This window comes from Lycorma delicatula, chromosome 8 (assembly GCF_047948215.1).
Source record: "Lycorma delicatula isolate Av1 chromosome 8, ASM4794821v1, whole genome shotgun sequence".
In the NCBI taxonomy this organism is placed as follows: Eukaryota; Metazoa; Arthropoda; class Insecta; order Hemiptera; family Fulgoridae; genus Lycorma; species Lycorma delicatula.
In genome coordinates, this window is record NC_134462.1 from 136,011,479 (window position 1) to 136,032,943 (window position 21,465).

The window sequence follows — 21,465 nt, forward strand, 5'->3', positions numbered from 1 at the left end:
AATAAAATAATTTGATAAAAACTAAAGCTTATTCATTATTTCTTTTGAATTAAGCCCATTTTTATTATCAATTCTAGTTTTATTCATGTTTGCGACTACAATCTTTCTAGATTTAGAATTTGAAATCTAAACTATGAAAACTGAATTATCTCTTTATTATATAAATATTTCATTTAAAATATAGCCTTGTATTGATTTATTAATAATTAATTATTAATCTCCACAAAAATGTTTGAATTAAAACCGGAAAGTATACAAAATTTTATTCCACTAATAACTTCTGATTTTTTCATATTATTGTTTTTTATTGTTATTATTCAACTGTTATTTTTTGTAAATCTTCTACAATCTGAGGTTAATAATTATTAATAAATCAATATATTTAAATTAGGAAAAAATAAATATATGAACATGAAGTCGGATTCGAACCGATGTGCCTTTCGCTTGTAAGTTCCAAATATTTTATTAATTAAAACTTTATTTGGCTATAACTCTGGAACCGATGAAAACAAGTACCATTATGTATCGTTGAAAAGCTCACAATGAGGGTTTTTTTTTAGAAAACGGTCAAAATCCAAATGTTTAGGATTTTGGCCTTTTTTTTGACACGTTTGATTTAGTTGTTTGCAATCAAAAGTTGAGGTGAACAACTAGATGTTACAACAGTTGTAAATCAAAAATTTCAACATTCTACCGCTAATTGTTTTCTAGTTTCCAAGCAAATGGTTGGGCAGATTTTAATTTCCTTTTCACCAAAGTTCATTATTTTTTTTGGGTTATCAATTAATGCAATTAAATGTAACTATTGCCATTTAAGATTTTTATGTTGAGGTAGGTGTAGCGAAAAGGATGGATTCCACCTGTTTGAAAATAATTTTAAACTCTCCCCTTAACTTCATTACAACTCGCACAAACCTTTCATTATTCTGACAATTCTAAACAATTATCTTTGAAATCTATTTTCAAGTTTCTGTATATTTTCTGAATTTTAGTATCTGAATTATAATTGTTAGTTATGTAAAACAATGTGTATTAGTTAAGATTTTTTGCAAGTAACCACCACACAGCATTTCCAAGATTCCATTTTGTCAGTTAACATTCATTCTCCTGTAGTTCTCAAAACACAGACGTTATTGCTGTTAAAAACAATTATTCCATGCGAGTCTTGGGCCCTCTAAATAGATGATTTATTTCACTTTGTAGCAGTATGTGCAATCTTTGTAGGAATTAAAGTGAGTTTGTTTAGAAAATCAATATTTATTAATAAATTATGTGATTGGGTAGAACTGGGATATGTTAAATTGCCTGTATTATATACAGATATATATTATAACATAATAATACTTAATTGTGTTTTGAAAAATAATGATTATTTATTGTTAATAACATGTAGGATTAAATGGTTTTATTTTTTACTTTATAAAGCTATTTGACCCATCCAATGAACATATATTCATATGAACATTCAATGAACATATATATATGGTCATAATTGTATATTTTATTTTTATTTTATAAGAACTGTATTGATTTTATAATTAGTTTAACATTAATAAACTCATTACTATTAAAATGGTGTATTTAAAAATAATAAAGCTGCACATTACTGATGAATAATTCTTCCACCAAAATTGATTTTTCTCCAGAAATTAAGAGAAAAACATTTGGAATAGAACAAGAGTTCTATAGAAACAACCTTGCTTATCCCCAGAATTATGTGGTATGATTTAGTATCCATATTCAACTGAACTATAAGGTGTTTAACAGACTCCTGTTTAAAAGATAAAATTTGGTGTTTCTTTAGAAAACTAGTTTGTCTACAACAAATTTTGTTAAATAAAAATATTTAACCAAAATAACTAACAAGTTTTACATTACCTGAAATGACATTAGCTTTATAAAATATAGGTTACTCCATACCACATCTCAGAATAATGCGTTTAGTACTTAAACAGAAAGCAGAGTAGGGTCATAAATTATAAAAATATACATATATTAATTTATCTTTCAGTTTAATCAGTCATTGTATTTATATTATCTAAATCATCTCATTGCATTTACCTTGATATTATGTATGGATGTGAAATGTATAATCAGTGGTATCTATTGTGCACTGATTTTTTTTTTCTAAAAGCCTTTTAAATGTTATTTGGAATGAAATAATTTGTTTATTGGCCAGCTTGTTTTAATATACATTGATATTTTTTAATGTAAATCTGTTTTTACTACATACTGTTTTATTATGTATGTTATTTATGTACATACCTGCTTCAATAAATCAGTTGGTAAAGTAACTTGACTTTAGTAAATAAATGTAAGCAAGCTTATTTTAGAGATCATATTCAACAATAAAGGTACAGTAAAACCTCCCTAAAATAGAATCTTGACAGTACAGAGTAAGAAAGTTTCATTAAAACTCAAGCTAATTTATACTAAGGATTTGTGGAATAAATTATACCAATATAAAATGAAGTTAGATAATAATATATGTTTGGAATATTCCAAAAACTTATTAACTGTGTATAGATTACATTATTTGTTAGTTTTTAAAAACTGAAACAGGTTATTTTTAAGAATACGTATTAAATTGTTTACTGTATAAATTTTGACGTACCAAAGTGATAGTGAGAACTGTTTCAATACACAGATATTTCACAAATGTAAAACACTTATTTCTATCTTCAAGTATATTATATTTTCCTTGAAAGTTACACTAAAAAAATAAGAAATACACCATCCTAAAACATAACATGAACTAACACCGATTCTAAAATAAAATAATTTTATAAATTTTTTTTAAATATAAAGTACTGTATTTAAACTAAATACAAACAACTAAAAAGAAAAACCAGAACAATGATAAATGTTCACAACAAAATAGAAACTATTACTGCTTCCATTTACAGTGTTCATGGCACTGAATAAAATTATTTTCAATTAAGTAGAAATTCTAAGAAATAATTGGTTATCATTATCAAGAATTTTTTTATAAATGTCATAATAGTTTCAGTCACAAGAGCATAGTAAAAAAAAAAATTGATTGTTTACATAAGCTGTCGCTTGCTACCGTACTTTATTGGCCAGAAGTTGGATCCATAAATATATCAGCGTATCTTGTACTAAACAACAATTAGTCATCTATTACATTTATTATGGTTTGTGTACAATCTATTTTTTAATCACTTTATTTTGTTACGGACTATTCCATTCTTTTATTTTCTTTCCTCTTTATAGAATAAACTTAATATGTGAAATTAAAAGTAAATTCCATGTTTCTTAATTTTTGTATTAACAGAGTTTTCTGCCTTTAAGAGATTAATTTCTATTAAAATAAATTGGAACTTGGGAAACCGTATGTTTTAAGGAGATTCCATTTTGTGGAGATTTTGCTGTACTTGACAGATCTCATGTTTTATAAAAACAGGTTTTTTTGACACTTGAATATTTCATTGCACATGTATTAAAATGCCATATTCTTTTGCAATTATGTATTTATATAATGATAATGTAATTTTTATTTTGCAGTCATTGGCTACTAATTTGGAAAAAAATTTTATTGGAAGTTGTTATAACTATTTCCAGTTTAAGAATTTCAATAAAAAAATAATATTTCATACCTCCTCATGTCACATTAAAAAATACTGTTTCAACAAATGTGTTTGTGTAATCTACTAAGATTTAGTGCAGTATGGGATTTTTCCATAATTAGGTTTTTGTTAATTTTTAATAATAATCTTTCTTATTTTACTATTTGTAGTAGATTATTCTGTATTTGAATACAATCATTTATTATCTATAATGAGAAACTTATTATTTCTAATTAAAAAAGGTATAGAATTACAAAAAAAAAATCCTAACTATATTTATATAAAAGTAGTTTGTTAATTTTAATCAAATTCCAAAATTTTTTTTTACTTTTAATTATGTAATGTAGTTTTAAGATTGTTTTTAGTATTGTATACATTTTAAAGTTTTGTTGTTTTTTTTTTAGCATTAATATTCATTTTACTTCCAAAATATGTTACTTCAAGGATGCTGTAATGTAATAATTCTAGGTTACTAATTTTTGTTTGTTACATAGAAGAAAAATTAATATTTTATTTTACTGTTATATTTAAAAAAAGTTTGCTTTCCACCTTGTAGTTCTTTTCGTAATATATGGTAGATATTTGAGTATAGTTGCTGTTAAAGGAGATCTTTTTTTGATGTTCTTTTACAATTAAATAGTAATTTTAAATAAAAATACAGATAACTTAATTTTAATAATTTATTAGTGTTTTAGGACAGTATTAATCATCTATAATGCTTTATAAGAGGGGTCCAAAAAAATGTACTCGCTATTTGCTAGTCCATATCTTGTGACAAATTTGACTTGATGTGAAAAAAAAGATTTTTGGCACTTAGTGAAGGTTATGGTATGTGTTCGAAATGGCCCTTCTAAACAATGCCCATGGTGCCAAAGTGCACACTGAACTACGGCTTTTAGTGTATCTAGGGGTTACGGCAGCACATGACTATGATTTTTTCACGTAGCTCATTGATTGTTGCTGGTTTTTCTCGATACACATCATTCTTGATTCCCCTAGAGGTAGAAGTCCAAAGAAGTCAAATCAGGAGACCAAAGTGGTTACTCAACAGCACCTCTTCGACCCACCCACCGTCCGGGTAGAGTTTTATCAAGGTACAACCTGACATCTCAATGGTAGTAAGGCGGGACTCCGTCTTGTTGCATATAAAAAGGTTCATCACCATACAGGTTTTGGATGGCAGGCAAAATCCTTGTCTGAAGTATATCAAGATACTATCACCAGTTATGGTACCCTCGAAGAAGAAGGGAACAGTCAAACCACGCACTGATAGACCACACCACACTAGAGCCTACTAGACACTATTGTGGCAATTCACAGTACCGTTAAGTTTGAATTTCACCTTGTCAGTCCACACAAACTTCCCTACAAATTTCTCATCCTCAACAACAGTGTGCTGAAACCATTCACAGTATTCGGTCCTTTGATCTGGTTCATCCTTATTCATCGCATGTAGCAGTCTTGGAATGTTTCCCTTTGCACTCTTCAGAATGCATCTGACACTTGACCGGCTCACCTCACCCTGGTTCACTGATTTTTGCAGTGATTTTTCCTTGTGCACATCTTTAACAGTTCCGTTGGCTTTGAATTTATCATGAATGCAGGCAATTGTTCGATGGGTTGGTGGCGGTGTTCCAAACTCCCATGCCACTGCTGTTGTACCTCATGAATGTTCTTGTACTTCACGTACCACTTCAGTACAGCCTTGCATTCAACAAACGATAAATGAACCTCAGCGATTACTGCTACTTGACTGTCTTCTGCTGCACTGGCTAATATGACTGGCTCATTCCATGACCAACCACCTGTGCATGCACAGCATAAGTTGCCAGCTCCGCCTACCATGATAAATTTAATGCCTTACACTACACACATTAGAGAGTTTAAGTCTTTTTGTTTAGATATTATTTAATTACAAATAATGAGTACTTTTTTTTACCCCTCTGTATTTACTTGCTTCTTTTAGAAAATAATTTGAAAAGATTACATTGGGCTTCAATTAGTTTTCATTCACTTGAAATATAATTACTATTTACTAAGTAGACTGTTTAATTTTATATAAATCATTAATTAGCAAACTAATACTGTTAAAAACATTTTCGTATCAAAACAATGTATCTTATAGTCTACAGTAAAGTATGCTGCCATCATTGATGCATTTATTTTAATAATTAGCTTCAGTGCTCTTTTCATTCTCATTCCCACCACAGCATTTTGTTTATAGAGTACTATACAAACAGCTTGTTTCATCTCTGATAACTACCCAATACAGAAATTCATTACTTTCTGCATAGCAAATGAGGACTTCAGATAACGTAACAGTATATAATCCATAGAATTTTTGTTGAATAATTTTATCAAGAATTACTCTTTGGAAACGTATAGTAAAATCAATTTTCCATTCTGCAAAATGGTGACTGAGACAAATTTATTATCTACGTTCATTTTCAAGCTACAATTACAATCAAGGTTTCTTGAAAATCATTTCCATTCACTCTACTGCCCCAGAATATTTTAAAACCTTTTTTACATATTTCTTTTGATAATTAGGTTAAAATCATACACAATAACCAATTGCACTTGAATTTTAGCCAGTCCAAAACAATTGTTACTTAGATTTCACAATCAGCAGAAATATCAACTTTCTTATTAATTTTAAGACTATAACTCATATATAAACAGCTATACAATGGCATAGCAAAAAAATCAACAAACCAGTGAACCTGTTCCACAGGTTTGCTTACCTCTATCAGCAAAAATGCTGAATGGTTTTCTTTTAAGATTGCCCTCACAGTTGATAGATATATTGAAGCGATTAATTTATTATGTGTAAATTGTGTTAAATATCACTTACTTCTTGCCAGAATGAGTAGGTATAAAGATGGAGTTACATTTCAAATAAATTAATTTTGTTTACACATCTGTTTTAAAACCCTTGATATTCTTTTTTGTTATCTTTTTTTTTATTATAAACAATTTTAGTATTTTCTATATATGTTGTACACTGAAGAAAAATCTAAAAACATCATTTTAAGTTAAAAGGTGTGCGATTGTAGATTTGCTGGCCAAGACAGAATAATGTTTATGAAATCAATATTCTTCTAACAAGAATAAGATTTTTTGTTAAAAAATATTTTTCAGTTTTAAAAGAAATTTAAATTCCAAGGTCATTAAATGACTTTTATTGCAAGATATAACAATCTCCCCCCCACCAACCAAAAAAGCAAGATATAACGACCCCAAATGATGATTAAAATAATTATAAATATTAGTCAAAGCCTTGAAAGTTCTGGATAGGTGTATTGGGGGTGAAAGAATACATGCTCAGACAGACATTTTTTCTTCTGAAGATTTCATGTTGATTTATTAAACAGTTAAGTAAATAAGGTTAGCATTACTCAGTTCATACCTTATTTATGTATTATATAGATAATCTCAGATATGGTAGATCTGCTACTTTATGGATGACAAAAAGGAACTGCTTCAACATTTGACTTCAAAGATCAAGAATTTGTAAAACCTTGGATCAGAGCAGGATTACTAAAGAAAAAAAAATTGTTATCGTTTATATTAACATAAGAATATTAATTAAATTAATGAGTAATGATGCTGATAAAAATATAATACAATAAAAAATAACTTTTAAAACATTAATTTAAGTTCACATTAAAAGTAGATGCAGAAAATTCAGGTTTATCTAATTAGTAACTATTATTTTTTAATAGCTCATTTTATGAATAGTTTTTTTTTTAAGTAAAATCATAAGTTAATATAAATTCTTAGATAATTTAAAAAAATATAGATTGAAGAATTGTAAGATCCTTATTCGTATGCCATATTATTTTTTTTGTAGTTGTTTAAATATTCGTAGAAATTAATGACTTAATTAATGGAATTGTATTATTAAAAGAAAAAAAAATGTATTTTATTAATTTTTTGTTAATCTAATTATATGTATTTTTTGTTACTAGAATTGTTTTCTATCCTTCTTTCTGTTTATCCAGTTCTATGAATGAATCATTTTTATTACAATTATTAATTAAATGTTATTATTTTTATATTCATTAAGACAGGCAGTTAACGTGTAATTTCCATGTTATATTATTAAGAAAATAATATAAATAATTTCTTAAATATTAATCAGTGACTTTTTGTACGGCTTCAGAAAACTTATATTCTAATAAATTATATTATTATGGATTATTATTTAAAACATATGTATTACAAAACTTAATTCAATAAACAGGCCTAATTTATTTATACCAACTATTGCTGATTTTGACTTCTCTGATAATAATAATTAGTAATAATAATTATAAATTAAATAATATTGTACTTTATATTATCTTTGAGATAGTATTATTTTAATTACTGAGCATGAATAATTTTATTTTGATTTTGATGATATTAACATAGATAAAATAAGTTTGTCAGTATAACTTTTATTGCTTTATAATACTTTCAGTAATTTTAGATATGAGGGCAAGAATAATATTTTTTAAAAAACCAAAGTATTTTAATAATTATATGTATACATATATATATGTATCCTAAAATTTATGTAATATATGTTAGTTGAATTACTTTTTTTTTAATTTATAAATTAATAATATTGTGCATTGCATGGTATATTTTAACGTGTACATAAAATTAATTGTATAATGTATTATTATGATAGTGTAGGTAATTTATCATTACTACTATTATTAGGTAATTAGGATAATAAAATATAATTTTTATAGTTTAATAAGTATAATTTAATTGTAAAGTAACCTTTGTTAAATTTAAAGTGCCTTTATCATTTTATTTTATATTATTTGTTAAAGTTATAAAAAAAAAGTATTATAATAACAGGGAATTGTTTTTTATTTAATTTTTTAGAAGCATCATTAGCAGAATCATTTCTCTTTAAAATTACAAGATTTTCTCTCTTTTTTAAATATAAATAAAAAACACTACTTATACTAACACTTATGACATTTGTAATTTAAATATTTTACACTTGCATATACTTAAATGTTTTTTATTATTTTAAAAATAATTCATGCAGGCTATCTATTTATAATTACATAAGTATAACATTATGGTTTTAGACTCCCTACAACCAAGAGAGGTTTACAGCAAATTCTTTACCAATTTTTTTTTTTTTTTTATAAACCATTTAATTTTTTAAAGCTTTTATTCATTTTTTAATGATTGAAATATTTTCAGTTGCTCTTACAATCATCTCTTTACAAATATATATATATATATATATGTTAGTATTAAATGAACAGTTAAGAATGAAATCCAAAATTTATTCATTTACACCTTAAATTTGTTTGCTACTTAAAAAAAATTAATTAAATTTAAAAAAAAAACTGCAATAACATCAGATGAAACCAAGGATGGTCTCAAGGGAACTGAAAATATTTTGAAGTTATTAAGAACATGTTTATAATATTTGGTTTGGTTTTTAATATCAGAAGTTTACAGTTTCAAAACAATTTTCATCATTAAGATTGACAAAAAAGTTTAACAAAACTTAAATGTAGTAATTTTTTCAATTGTTCATAAGGTTATTAACAAAAGAAAAAAATTTAAAAATGAATTTACATCTAATTTGATGTAAATACACGCATGAACTTGCAAGATTATTTGTTTATAAATGTTACACACATATACACAATTTTATTATATTTTTACCTACTAAAAGTTGGATATTTATAGATTTCTTCCAGCAATTTTACTTAAGAGTATTATTCATTCCCAATGTAAGATTTGGTTAAGCCTGTTTACATAATTAATGGACAGCTCTATACATATTCTATAAATCATCCTAATAAAAATACTAGAATTCTAATATTCTGAATTAATTGAAACAGTGATAATTGATTCAATAATATAGACTGTAGAATATGTTCTGTTATTGATGCGATCTTAATCAAGTTGATAAAGCACATGATAACAAATAAAATAAACCTTTTTAATTTAAAACTAATATATGTGATAAACAAAATTACAGTAGGCTTCCATTTAACTGACCAATAATGACCAAGCCACATTAATTTATTGTAAAAGTCTATAATGAGCAAATTGTATTTTTAATTAATATTACGAAATTAAACAAAAACACATTAAAACCAAACTAAATTTTAATATTGTAAATGTAAGTATTTCAAAATTTGGTATAATGAAATTCTATCCTAGAAAATAATTATTGTAAATGATAAAACATCAACTGATCACTTAAAATAGTTAAAGAAATAATAAAACTGCTATTATTAACACTGCATAAATATTATAAATGTGCTGAGTTTGCTTTTATAAATAAAATTTTACATCGGTCCAACTTTTGAAAATAAAATATTGAACTCATTTCTGTTTAAGTTTTGTTGATTTTTCCCGTGAAATCTACTTTACTTTGTAATTACCAATAAATCTTTTCTTACTGAAATTATAGAATTTTTAGCTTATTTTGTTTATGATATTCTCTTTTACGTAACTGAAAGGTAAATCACATTAGTGAAGTTGATTGATTCATTCCTTAACTGTTCATTCCTGAGATGTTGTCCATCATTAATTGAACTTTAATAACCAAAGCCCATCATGACCATTTGAAAGAACTATTTATCAATGTAATGACGCCACTAATTAAATCCTTTTTGATTTATAATTTTATTTATTTTTGCTGGGACGAAGCTCTGGAAAGTTCTGTTATAAATGTTCAACAAATATAAATGAATGAATGAAATTTAAATGCATGTATGCATTTAAAATTTTGAAGACGTTTTGCGAAGGATTGATAAGGTGCCATGTTTACAAAGCTTATTAAAGAAACGGCAAGAGACGTGAATAGGATATATATTCTATGGCATAAAAATTTGTTGATAAACCAATCCTAGGACTGGTTTGTATCTTTCTAACTGGGATATATCTTTCTAGCAATTTTTCTTTCTAACTTGTCCAATCTTTCAGCTAACCCTGTTAGTTTATAGTTAAGTGTTAATGGTCCATATAAAGCTTCTGGAAGGATCACAGTTTGGCAATGTCTTTTTCTAACAATCCAAGATAATGATTTCTTATCAATAGTAGGTTTCCTAAGTTAGATGGAAGATTAAATTCATGTTTTTAATTCTTGTGTTAATTGCTTGTTCTTCATTTAGATTATCAGAGATCCATTCCCCTAGTTATTTAAAGTATTGGACTTTTGAAATTTTGTGAGAAATTTAGTATTCACATAAGATATTTGTAATCCAGTTTTTTGAGCTTGTAGTTCTAATTTTGTTAACTGTTCTTATGCTTCCTCTATTGATTCTGTAAGGAGAGCAATATCATCAACAAATGTTAAGTAGTCTATTATGATTTTATATTTGGGATCCAATCTTATCCCTTTAGCTTTTACTTCATTTCACCATTCTCTAATTACTTTTTCCAATGCACAGTTAAATAGTAATGGTGAAAGTCCGTCTTCTTGTCTTACTCCTTATTCTATTTCAACGGCTTCTGAGATCTCCCATGAATTTAGTTCTTGATTTTGTATTAGGGTGTCTTTGATAATATTTCTAATTTTGTTATAGTAATTTTCTTCTATATATGTAATACATTTTTTTTTGCTGTAACTTCAAAACTTTAGGTTGTATGTATTTATATCCATTCATGTCTTTATGTATGTTACTCCATATGATTCTGAAAAAAGGTAGATTTATTTGCTAGATTGTACAATCATCTTATATAAAATGATGTGCAGTTATTTAATTGATAGATTTATGATGAACAGGAGGCTTATCTGTACCCAACAGGTACTTCCACTACTAATTCGGTTTTTTTTTTCAACCCTTGGGTTGGAAACAGTTCTTGGAGAGCCGCTAATACTATTGTGCTAATATGATAACATCCTACTGAGGTAATTAACTCCCCAATGGCACTTGCTGAAAGAAGGAAAGAAATATAAAGGATGGTGAAAATCAATCCATTGAAGGACTGCCTTTGATATGGATTAGTGAGAAGTTATTTTCATGAGGGTCTAAGGAAAACTGTTTAAAAAAATGTTCACATTATATATATGTTATGTAAATTTTATTATGCATAATTACTGGTGAATTTGATTAATCGCCTCCAATGTTACATTAATATACATATGATTTGTCACACACAGAATCACAAAATTAACCAAATATAACTTACACTCGCCAATTCAACAGTAATGTTTTGATTATTTAAAAAATAAATTCAGTAATTACTGCTTGTTGTTGTTATTTTAATATGGGGAATATTTAAAACAACCTGTATATTTAATTAATTGCTATATATTGATTAGCATTAATATAATGCTACTAAACTGCTTGTTAATTCAAAGATACTCGCTGCAAACTGGTTGATTGATTTTTTCTTGCTGGACTGGATTATAGTATTGACTTCTTTACATGTTTCTTAGACATTCAAATTTTATTCAAAAAATATAAAAAGACAATATAGTTTATTAAAAACAATTTGATAATATTACGTAAACACTGTTGAGATGACTTGATGTTTTTGAAAAAAAAAATTATATCAAACTTATTAGTTATTTCCAGTAGATAACAATTTTTGTGATATTCTGATTCATTATTTTTAAATTCTATTATTAATGTTTTAAAATAAGATTATTTTACTGAAGAATTTGATGTAACTTTTTTAAACGTATTATGAATTTTGTTGTTAAAAAAACTAAATAACTAAAAAAACCAGTGTCTGAACAAAAAAATTCTGTTGCATTAGTGTATTTAGTTTTTATTTATGATTAATATAACATTTTAAAAAACCTTTTTAAACATGTAAAAGGCTTTGAAAAATTTTATTAAATGTGTTTAACAGTGAAAATGCCGATTTAGATATTGTAATAAAATATAATTGTTTAAAAAAATTACAAGCTATATACATAGTAACATACATTGCGTTAACTGTCCTAATTAAGAAATTTTTTTGAGGACTTTTATATCATATATACTGTGACATTACATACACATAGAAAAAAATTATTTTTTAAATAGAATAAATACATAATCAGGAGTGCCATGTTGGCTATTCAAAAGTCATGGGGTTGTACATAAATAAAAAAGAGACATTAAAGAAGGTTGCTGTGAAGTAAAATTGTTTTGAACTTTTTTATAAGTCATGTAGTAGATGGATATAATTATTAGCCACTAACTAATAAATGCCAGTAGCACACAGAAACCACATTCAGTGTTGAGTAACTATGGTTGTCTGCAGAAACCACTGGTTTCAACTGTTGTTATACTTCCCGAGTTATTGCAAACTACTAGTATATAAATAAATATAATTTAGAATGTTATTCAGGATCCAAAAAAATATTTTTCCTTTTGTAAGGCATGCTGATTTTCAGAAAAGTTAAAAAAACAAACTTCAAAGTATATATGAAGATTATAGATCATAATATGGTATTAATACTAGTGAGGATAAAAATTCTTTTGACTGTTATAATAAATTTGATATACTGATGTAATATTGCAGGTCTTTATATATGTCTTACGCAGCTTTCTTGATTGCAGCTTATTCCATCCACAAATTACCAAGCCAAGAGTATTGTTAATTAAAATCCAACAACAGAATTGTAACTAGGGACAGTATCAAGGTTCTATAATCACATAATGCCTAAAAATGAAGATTCAGTACACTGATTTTCTATTTGCATATGTACAATGTTATCAGTGTTACTTTTTTGTTATTTTATATTTCTTAAAAATATATCACCTAAAATTATTTTATACTTTCCAGTAAATTAAAATCCTGTTTATTTCTGGCTGTGGTCATTGTTGATTAATGAGAGGATAGTGAGCTGTATTGTGTGTTATGGGTTTTATGTGCCTCGAAGAGAATAAGAAATTTATCAAAACATTTTTTCTCTTGTATATTTCTCTCATGTTACTTAGACATAGTGTATCAGAAATTTGTAACATAAAAATTAATCAGGACTTTAGGCAAGACAGTAGAGTATGTATTCCAAGTGATTACCAAAATTATTTAGCCTCATTAGGTAATGTTTGGTAATTCAGATATTTTATTCAGTTATAAGAAAATTAATTTTAATTTTTTTTAAAAATGAGTAAGAAACCAGTGAAATTATCAAAAAAAAGTTAAATTAAGTAAAAGCATAAATCATTGTACTTTTATCTATCATTCCAATAAATATAGGTTTGTGTCTTCTTATATCTAAAGTAGTAAGCAGTAACAGATTCAACTTTGGGAAAAATATTTTATCTTATTTTTTTGAACTGTAAACATGAAATATTTTTTATAATAAAATCTGATTTTTCATTGTCCTTGACTGATAATGAATATGTGTGTTTACAGTATAATCACCATATATTACCATTATTGCACTTTCTAAAAATTCTCATTAGATCACTGAAAAATTTTAAATAAAAAAAAAGATCAAAGTACCCTACTCTGCTGCCTACCATGTACATTAGGGCAGTGTTTATGATTGAAGTTGTAATATATTTATTCTATTAAAAGTTGAAAAGTTAACAAATTCGTATTATTTCAGAGTAGGCCATTCTGTATCATAGATACAAAACCATGATTGTAATAATGCTGATAATTTTGTGTATACATTATAACATTAAGTAATTTTCTTTTAAGATGACAACAGTATATACAAAACAAACAGTTATTTGCACCTAGATCTGGTTACCAGTGCTTGTCAAATGACTATATCTAATGATATAGTAATTTTATATGTATTGATGTCCCAATAATTTTTACAAAATTCCTTCTTGAAATCATAACATCTTTGCCACTGCCCAGTTCTGTCATCAACTGTTTCATATTATAGTTCCATTAAAATAGTCTCCTTAAATTTTATAAATGTGACAGCAAATTAACATTTTAGTTGCGTATTCTTCATTAAAATATCAAGTAATACAACAGTTACTTGATGTTCTGTTTGTTCACTCTATATTAAACTTGAAATAAACTTATTTACTTTTTTCTGGGAAATTATTTTAGCTGTTAACCTCAAAATATTAACCGCTTTTATGATAATGTGAGAAATATATTTTTTATGGTACAAAATATTAAATACATTGTTCATTATTTGTAGCATTATGAATTTATTCAGAAAAGAATTTTATTTACCAATTTCATAATTAAAAAATTTGGTAATATCTATTATTTGAAAGCATATTAATGTCATTGGTTTTTTACAATTTTTTTGCAATTCTGATAGTGATTTAATGCATTACTTTAAGATTATAACAGTAGAAATTGTTTTCAACCAGATTGAAGGGAGTAATTCATTTCTCTTGTTGTTGCTTGTGTATGTTTTGACTTACTGAGACTTATATCAAGTATTTATTTATTCGCTACAGGTGATGCCCAATTCAGAATTTTTATCATCATATAATGAAATTTTTAAAAATGCTACCATATCTAGCTAGGTATTGAATGTAAGACCAGAAAAAAGTCAGCATTTTGTACATTATATAAATTAACTGACTACATTAATGGACATTTTCTTCTTTAAAAAAAATCTTGTACATATTTTTACATACCCAGAGACTGCTGCTATTCAACCCCATTTAAATACTCTTTCTTCTCCATGTTTAAAATCAGCTGAATTACTTGTTGCTCCTGATACCAGTTCTAGTCTGCTACCAGAAAGAAAGCTGGTCAAGATTAAAAACTATATGTATACATATACAAAGATTGTTTGGTGCAAACAAATACAAAAAAAATAAAATTAAATGCATCTCCCATATTATTTTCCTAATGAAAAGAAAAAAGAAAACTTTCAAAATTAAGTTACTTTAAGCTGTATTTTTTTTATTGAAATTTTTTATAAAATGTATCCCGAGCCTACAAATTAAACAACTTTTCGCCAAAAGTGGAGTGGGTTTAATTCTTTGTTATATTACTTTCTTTCTTTTTTTTGTAAAATGCATCCAGAGTGAATAAATACCAAAAATGTATTTTTCCACAAAGGTACATGCTACTGATAAATATTTCAGATGAATACATAACATAGCAAATGAATTGCAGTCAAAGTTAAGATCTTGGTAACAGAGGTAAAATAAACTTGTTTCAGCAAGTTTTGTTTAAAATAAGTTTTGCCTTTCTATATAATTCTTTACTAACAAAAAATCCTGATCAATTTATAATGAAATTATAGAAATAACCATTTGTATTGAAAATTTGTCTTGTAAAAATGTTTAGTGACTCTAATGTAGAAAAAATTCAAATGATAGCTCACATCCATCATGCTTGTTATTATATAATGGATTATTGGAAAATTAATGAATTGATTACCCAGTAACACTTTTTTCTTTCTTTTGCAAGTTGTTTACAGCTTAGTGATTCTGTTTTTCACTTTCAATTTATTTTTCCTTCTAAACTTCTTTTTATGTTTGTCTCCACACCATCCATCTTTGTAAACAGTTGTATGATTTAAACCTTCAGTCTTCAATATCTTTTACTATAATTCCTATACACCAATCCTTCTCCTAATCGGTTTGTTACAAACTCAAATCTGGAGACAGATAACTTACCCAAAAAAATCTATTTATTTACCTAATTAAGGTCCTCTTATTAAATTTAAATATAAAATAATAATAAATAAAAAAATGTATTTTATTTGTCGGGTTACATCAGCAAAATATCTTAAATATTACTGCTGTCCATATGAATTTTTCATCACTTTTTTTGAAATTGCCTCTCCCACCAATAAATTAAAAATAAAATTTCAAATGTATAACAGCTGTGTTTAAAGAATACTATTTAATTATTTTTTATTATGATAATTTTTCCATTTTTATTTCTAAACAGGATTACAGATATACTTATTTCTTATACACTTCTTTACCATTGTTCTATTCTATATAATTTAATAGTTACAGTTTAAAAATACTTAATCAACAATCTGCCTTTATATAATGAAAGTTTAAATATTATATATATTTATTTAATCCTTATAATAAAAAATATTACACTTCAGTTTTTCTTTCTCGTAATCATGATTATTTGTTTATATATATTTCTCAAAACTAAGTTGTTTGATTTTTGTACATGTAAATTTCAATATTTAGTGTTATTTTACTATATAATTTTGTTATAGAACAATATTGTAATTAGAATAATATTAATAATAACCATTGTTTAATATGAGAAATAAATGCATTTGTAAATTACATTGATATTAGAGACATATAATGACAAAAAAACCAAAAAAAAAAACCAAAAGAAGCAGATGTTACTAACATATAAGGTTACTTACTCTATTAATAATTTATTTTAACATTTATTGATTACCTGTGTTAACTACTTATTCAAGATATAATATATGTCATCATTTGTTTATGTGTGTGCCATGTGCTGTTTGAAGTGGATGTTTTTTTTAAAATTATTAATATTTCTATGTGGATAATTACTTGGATGAATGTATGTAGTAAAACTTTATTAATTTATGGGTGTTTCTAGTTTTGTTTTAACAAATACATGTCCTAACATTTTTAATAAGAAGCTACTAAATCTTATGTCATTTCTGCATTGCTTACATATGGATTCCCGAGACCAAAATTGCTTTTCTTCTTTGAAGTTTATAAGAATTTTCTAATTTCAGATTTATATTCTTGGAATTATTATAAATGAATATACCCTGATTTCTTGTTTTTCATTATTTTTTTATAGGTCTAAGATTAGTGCCATGAAGTATCATCATAGCTTTTATCACTTAGACACTGCTATACATACTGTGCTATAAAATTACTTTAAAATTAATACTAATAAGCTAATGTCATTACACACATTGTACTTTTAGAAAAAAATTATGTATCTGATAAATTCATCTTTTTGTTGAAGCTTTTTATAAAATATTTAATTAGTCTTTTCAGTACTGTACAAACATGATCTTCCTAATTACATTTAATAACAATAACATTGGTATTTCTGTAAAGAAAAAATGTACATAATGTAATATTAGAAAATAGTTAGTGTTTTATTTTCACGTTTTGAGTCATTGAAGCTATATTGTGATGCATTTTATTCAATGCATTCAGCTAATAACACAACTGTGACATAAAACAACAGGGAAGGTACAAATTACATACTATAACAACAGTGTATATGCCACATAGAAATTAACTTGTGTGACACCATATAAAGAAACAATTTTATGAGTAGATGATTTATTAATTTTTATAATTTAGAAGTCTCTAGTTATTTTGAGCTACTTTCTCAATTCAGAGTATTTATTTTGTAAACCATTGTAAATTAGTAAGCATATTTATAACTTGAAATAGTTCGGGATCAGAAAGGCAGGATTTGTTATCAGAATCTGGGCTAGGGGACATCGCCAATAAAAAAAAACAAAAAAAAAAACAGTTAGCATAAAAATATGATCAGTCTAGTTGGACCTCAAGCTGTCAACCTCCTGGGACAAGCACAGGAAGACAATTGCTAATCCTTTGTATTCTTTATACTTTATAGTTACTGATGAATAACAATGAAGATTATTAGAAATTATTAATCTTTATGATTCTTTTCATATTTTTTTTTTAATATGGGGTAGGATCATTCCTAGCTAAATATTCAGAGATAACTGTTTAGCTATGTGATGTTCCTGTACTTCTTTAATTAATTAATTCAATAGAGTCTAAACATCTTTATAAAAGCTCACAGTATTGAACCTGAGTCTTGTCATATTTAAATTTATCTGCTGAGCATAAGTTATGGGTAAAGAAAGTCAAAGCATTTCGGTCAAAAACTCCACGTTACTGTCTTATTTTATAAAGATCATTCTTGCATTAATCCCAATAACGTCTTGAAAACAGAAAATTTTTAAACAAGTTGAAAAGAAAATGGTAATTATTAAAGGAATGATTTAATGACCAGGACTTACAGAATACCAGTGATTTTAGTTAACTCTGGTGTGGCTATTTACAGCCTGTTGATTATCTTCAGTGATATTGAGTCCTAAAATCTCATTTTACCAATTAAAATGAAACAGATAATCTAATTATCCACATCCACACTCCCTTTTATTTATTTATATGGAAATCATTTACTACAAACAGATTCATAATATCCAAAATCCCTATTTTCCCTAGATAATTCATGTTTTGATGGATCATTCTGAAAGAAGATAAATTAATTTAATTATTTCAATGTATCCAGACACCAAATATTTTATTACTTTTTTCAAAAGTTTTACCTACAAATTTTTGTTATGATAAATTGCACAGCGATGTATTATAGAATGGAATAATTTATTATAACTTGCATTATTTGTTATATTTAATTAAGTGATATATTATTTTGAAGATTAAAATTAAAAAGAAAGAAAGGAGACATTGATAAGCATGTAGATATGAGATATATATATCTGATTCTCATAGGTACGGATTAACCAAGGGGGCTGCTCTCTTAGTATTATAATGGACTAATAGTCTCACATTTATTCCCCTTAATTACAGGTACAAAGTAGAGTGTTTGAAATTCATATGTATTATAATTTGAAGTAGGGTTTTAACTCGTTCGGTCAGAATTAGTGAGGTTTTAAAAATTATGTATGCGAGTATGTATATGTATATCAGCAATTAAAACTAAACTTGTATTTCTAGAGACCCCTATATGTTAGTTATAAGTAAATATTTACCGTTCTAATTAAATAATTATATGTATTTGCAAAATTAATTGGAAAAAATATTGATTTACAATTAATTTCATTTTGTACAGTAACGTATAATTTTATTTTATAAATTTTAATTGTTAATTAAAAAACTTATTTTTATATTATGCCCTCATATCTAAATTATTTAGGGTATTATTTCTGTTATTATTATCATTACTATCAATTAGAAAAGACTGACATAGTTCTAATGAATGAACTAAATAAGGAATGCCCTAAATTACTTTTTTGTTTGAGGGAGTTTCCAGGAGTATGTATGAAATAATAATTTTCTTTGATCTGTTTTTCTTTATTTACTAACAAATCAGTTCAGTATGTGTAATGTATATTTTTTTATGCATAATTATTATAAAATAATGACTTCAGTCAAAATGAATTTTATAGGCTATAGTGCATAATAATGGCATTAATAATAATATTATAATAACAATGATGATAATGATAATTGTCCATTTATTGTAAAATCTTATGTATTTTGTATCTATTATTAGAAATATGTAATAATAATAATAATAATAATGTTATTTATATTTTATATTCATATGATAGTGTAATGTAACGTATTGCTACACCTTTCAAAGGGTTTTTTTACACAGTGTTAAACTTCATACAAACTGTTAATAAATTCATTATAGATTTTTTTATATGATTTCATTTTATTATTTTTAAATATTAAACAATGCATTTTTAAATTTGATTTGCGGTTAATTTTTTATGTGTAACAATATTTTTATGGTAAATTAATGTATAACATTTTTTTTGTGTTGTTTTTTTTTTAAATTATTTTTCTTGAACTATCTAAATGAAAAAATATATACTTAATATTTATTACTTTTCCCTAATTGTTGTATTATTACTAAATATAATAATTTAATTAAAATAATAATTGTCATATACTAAGCCAATAAATATATTATATATGATATAATAAATTTGATATTTTCAAACCGTTGCTGTGAGCTGTAACTGATTGGCTAGTTTGTTAAGTTTTAACATTGTGTTATGTAACTATCCCTACAACTCCTTCCTTGTAAGAAATAAAAATGCGGTGTCTTATAAATAAATATATATAATATATGAATGAGTATGTTTAAGCCATCATTATGTACAGAATTATCGACGTTTACGAAACTAAAGCTGATGATGTTTATTATTATGTTATTGTTTTGATTTATCCTTCTGTTAAATTTTTGGTTGTAAATAAAATGAGATGCGTATGGTTTAATTAATAATTTTGTTTACCTTTTCTCCTCACGTGACAGAAAGTCAGAAAATATAGTTAGTGAAATTTTTCCTTGCCCCAATATCTTTTCTTTGTTGAAGATAAGTTACTATAAAACTCATTTTTAAATACAAGATGATGATTTCAGCCATTTACTTTCAATGGGCTACATAAACCATAAAACGTTAGTTCTCTCATATATTTAGACAAAAAAATCTTTACAGACACAGTAGTGACTTAGTGAAACCATGAGTACTCTTCCACATTTCAGGTCTTTTCTTCTCACCTGTGTACAGAGGTTCATAAGCCTTACATAGACTTAAGAGTTTGATGATCAGACACCCAATCAATGTGAACAAGTCCTCAGAAATAAAAAAAAAGGCATTACTTTGAATTTAGATTGCTTTTCGTGCTTTCTTTTTTCTTTGTGAATTGGGACTCTGCTACCTGGATGGACTGTCGCTTTAATTTAATTTCTGAACTGTATTAAAAAATTATCATTTTAAATGTTTTTAAGAATGTCAACACAAATGTCTCCTCAAATTTCACTCTGTTTAGGAGAGAGGAAGCAAAGCATGATCTTCCCACACTGTTTTTTCATTATCTTCAACAATGACAGAAAAGAAATTCAATTTCCATTCTTAAGTTCAGTTGTGAATGTGCAAGTTAATCAGATTTAGAGTTATACTATACGAGTCTCAGTTATGTCGAATTTGTAAAGAGGCACTTGAATATTGAAACGAGCAACTATTTAATAAGTTGGCTGTTCAAAGTGGCAGCTGAGGCCAAATTTCAACCTATAATTAGTTTGAAAAGAATCGTTTCAGTTTCCCAGGAGGTGGAAAAATTCTCTTGTGATCAGTAGGGTTGGAGAAATGTTTTCATGGATTTTGTAGAAAGATAGTAATATTCTATTCAGTTTGGATACTGTCCATGCATTCTGGCTACATCTACACTATAGGTGCTAAAAAAAAAGGCTCCCTTAAATTTGT

The 21,465-nt window shown here is 26.0% G+C and overlaps 1 protein-coding gene and 1 long non-coding RNA gene across 2 annotated transcripts in view; one reads left to right on the plus strand and one right to left on the minus strand.

The window, feature by feature from the left end:
* LOC142329306 (exonuclease mut-7 homolog) overlaps nucleotides 1–2,708 on the minus strand; it is a 65,927-nt gene extending 63,219 nt beyond the window's left edge. The window contains exon 1 of the mRNA XM_075373776.1: nucleotides 2,615–2,708. The gene's annotated coding sequence lies outside the window, so the exon portion shown is untranslated. The remainder of the gene's footprint in view (nucleotides 1–2,614) is intronic.
* Nucleotides 287–20,483, plus strand: LOC142329307 (uncharacterized). The gene is made up of 2 exons (XR_012757456.1): nucleotides 287–446; nucleotides 3,526–20,483. It is a non-coding gene; the product is annotated as an uncharacterized LOC142329307 (long non-coding RNA).
* The last annotated feature ends 982 nt before the right edge of the window (nucleotides 20,484–21,465 follow it).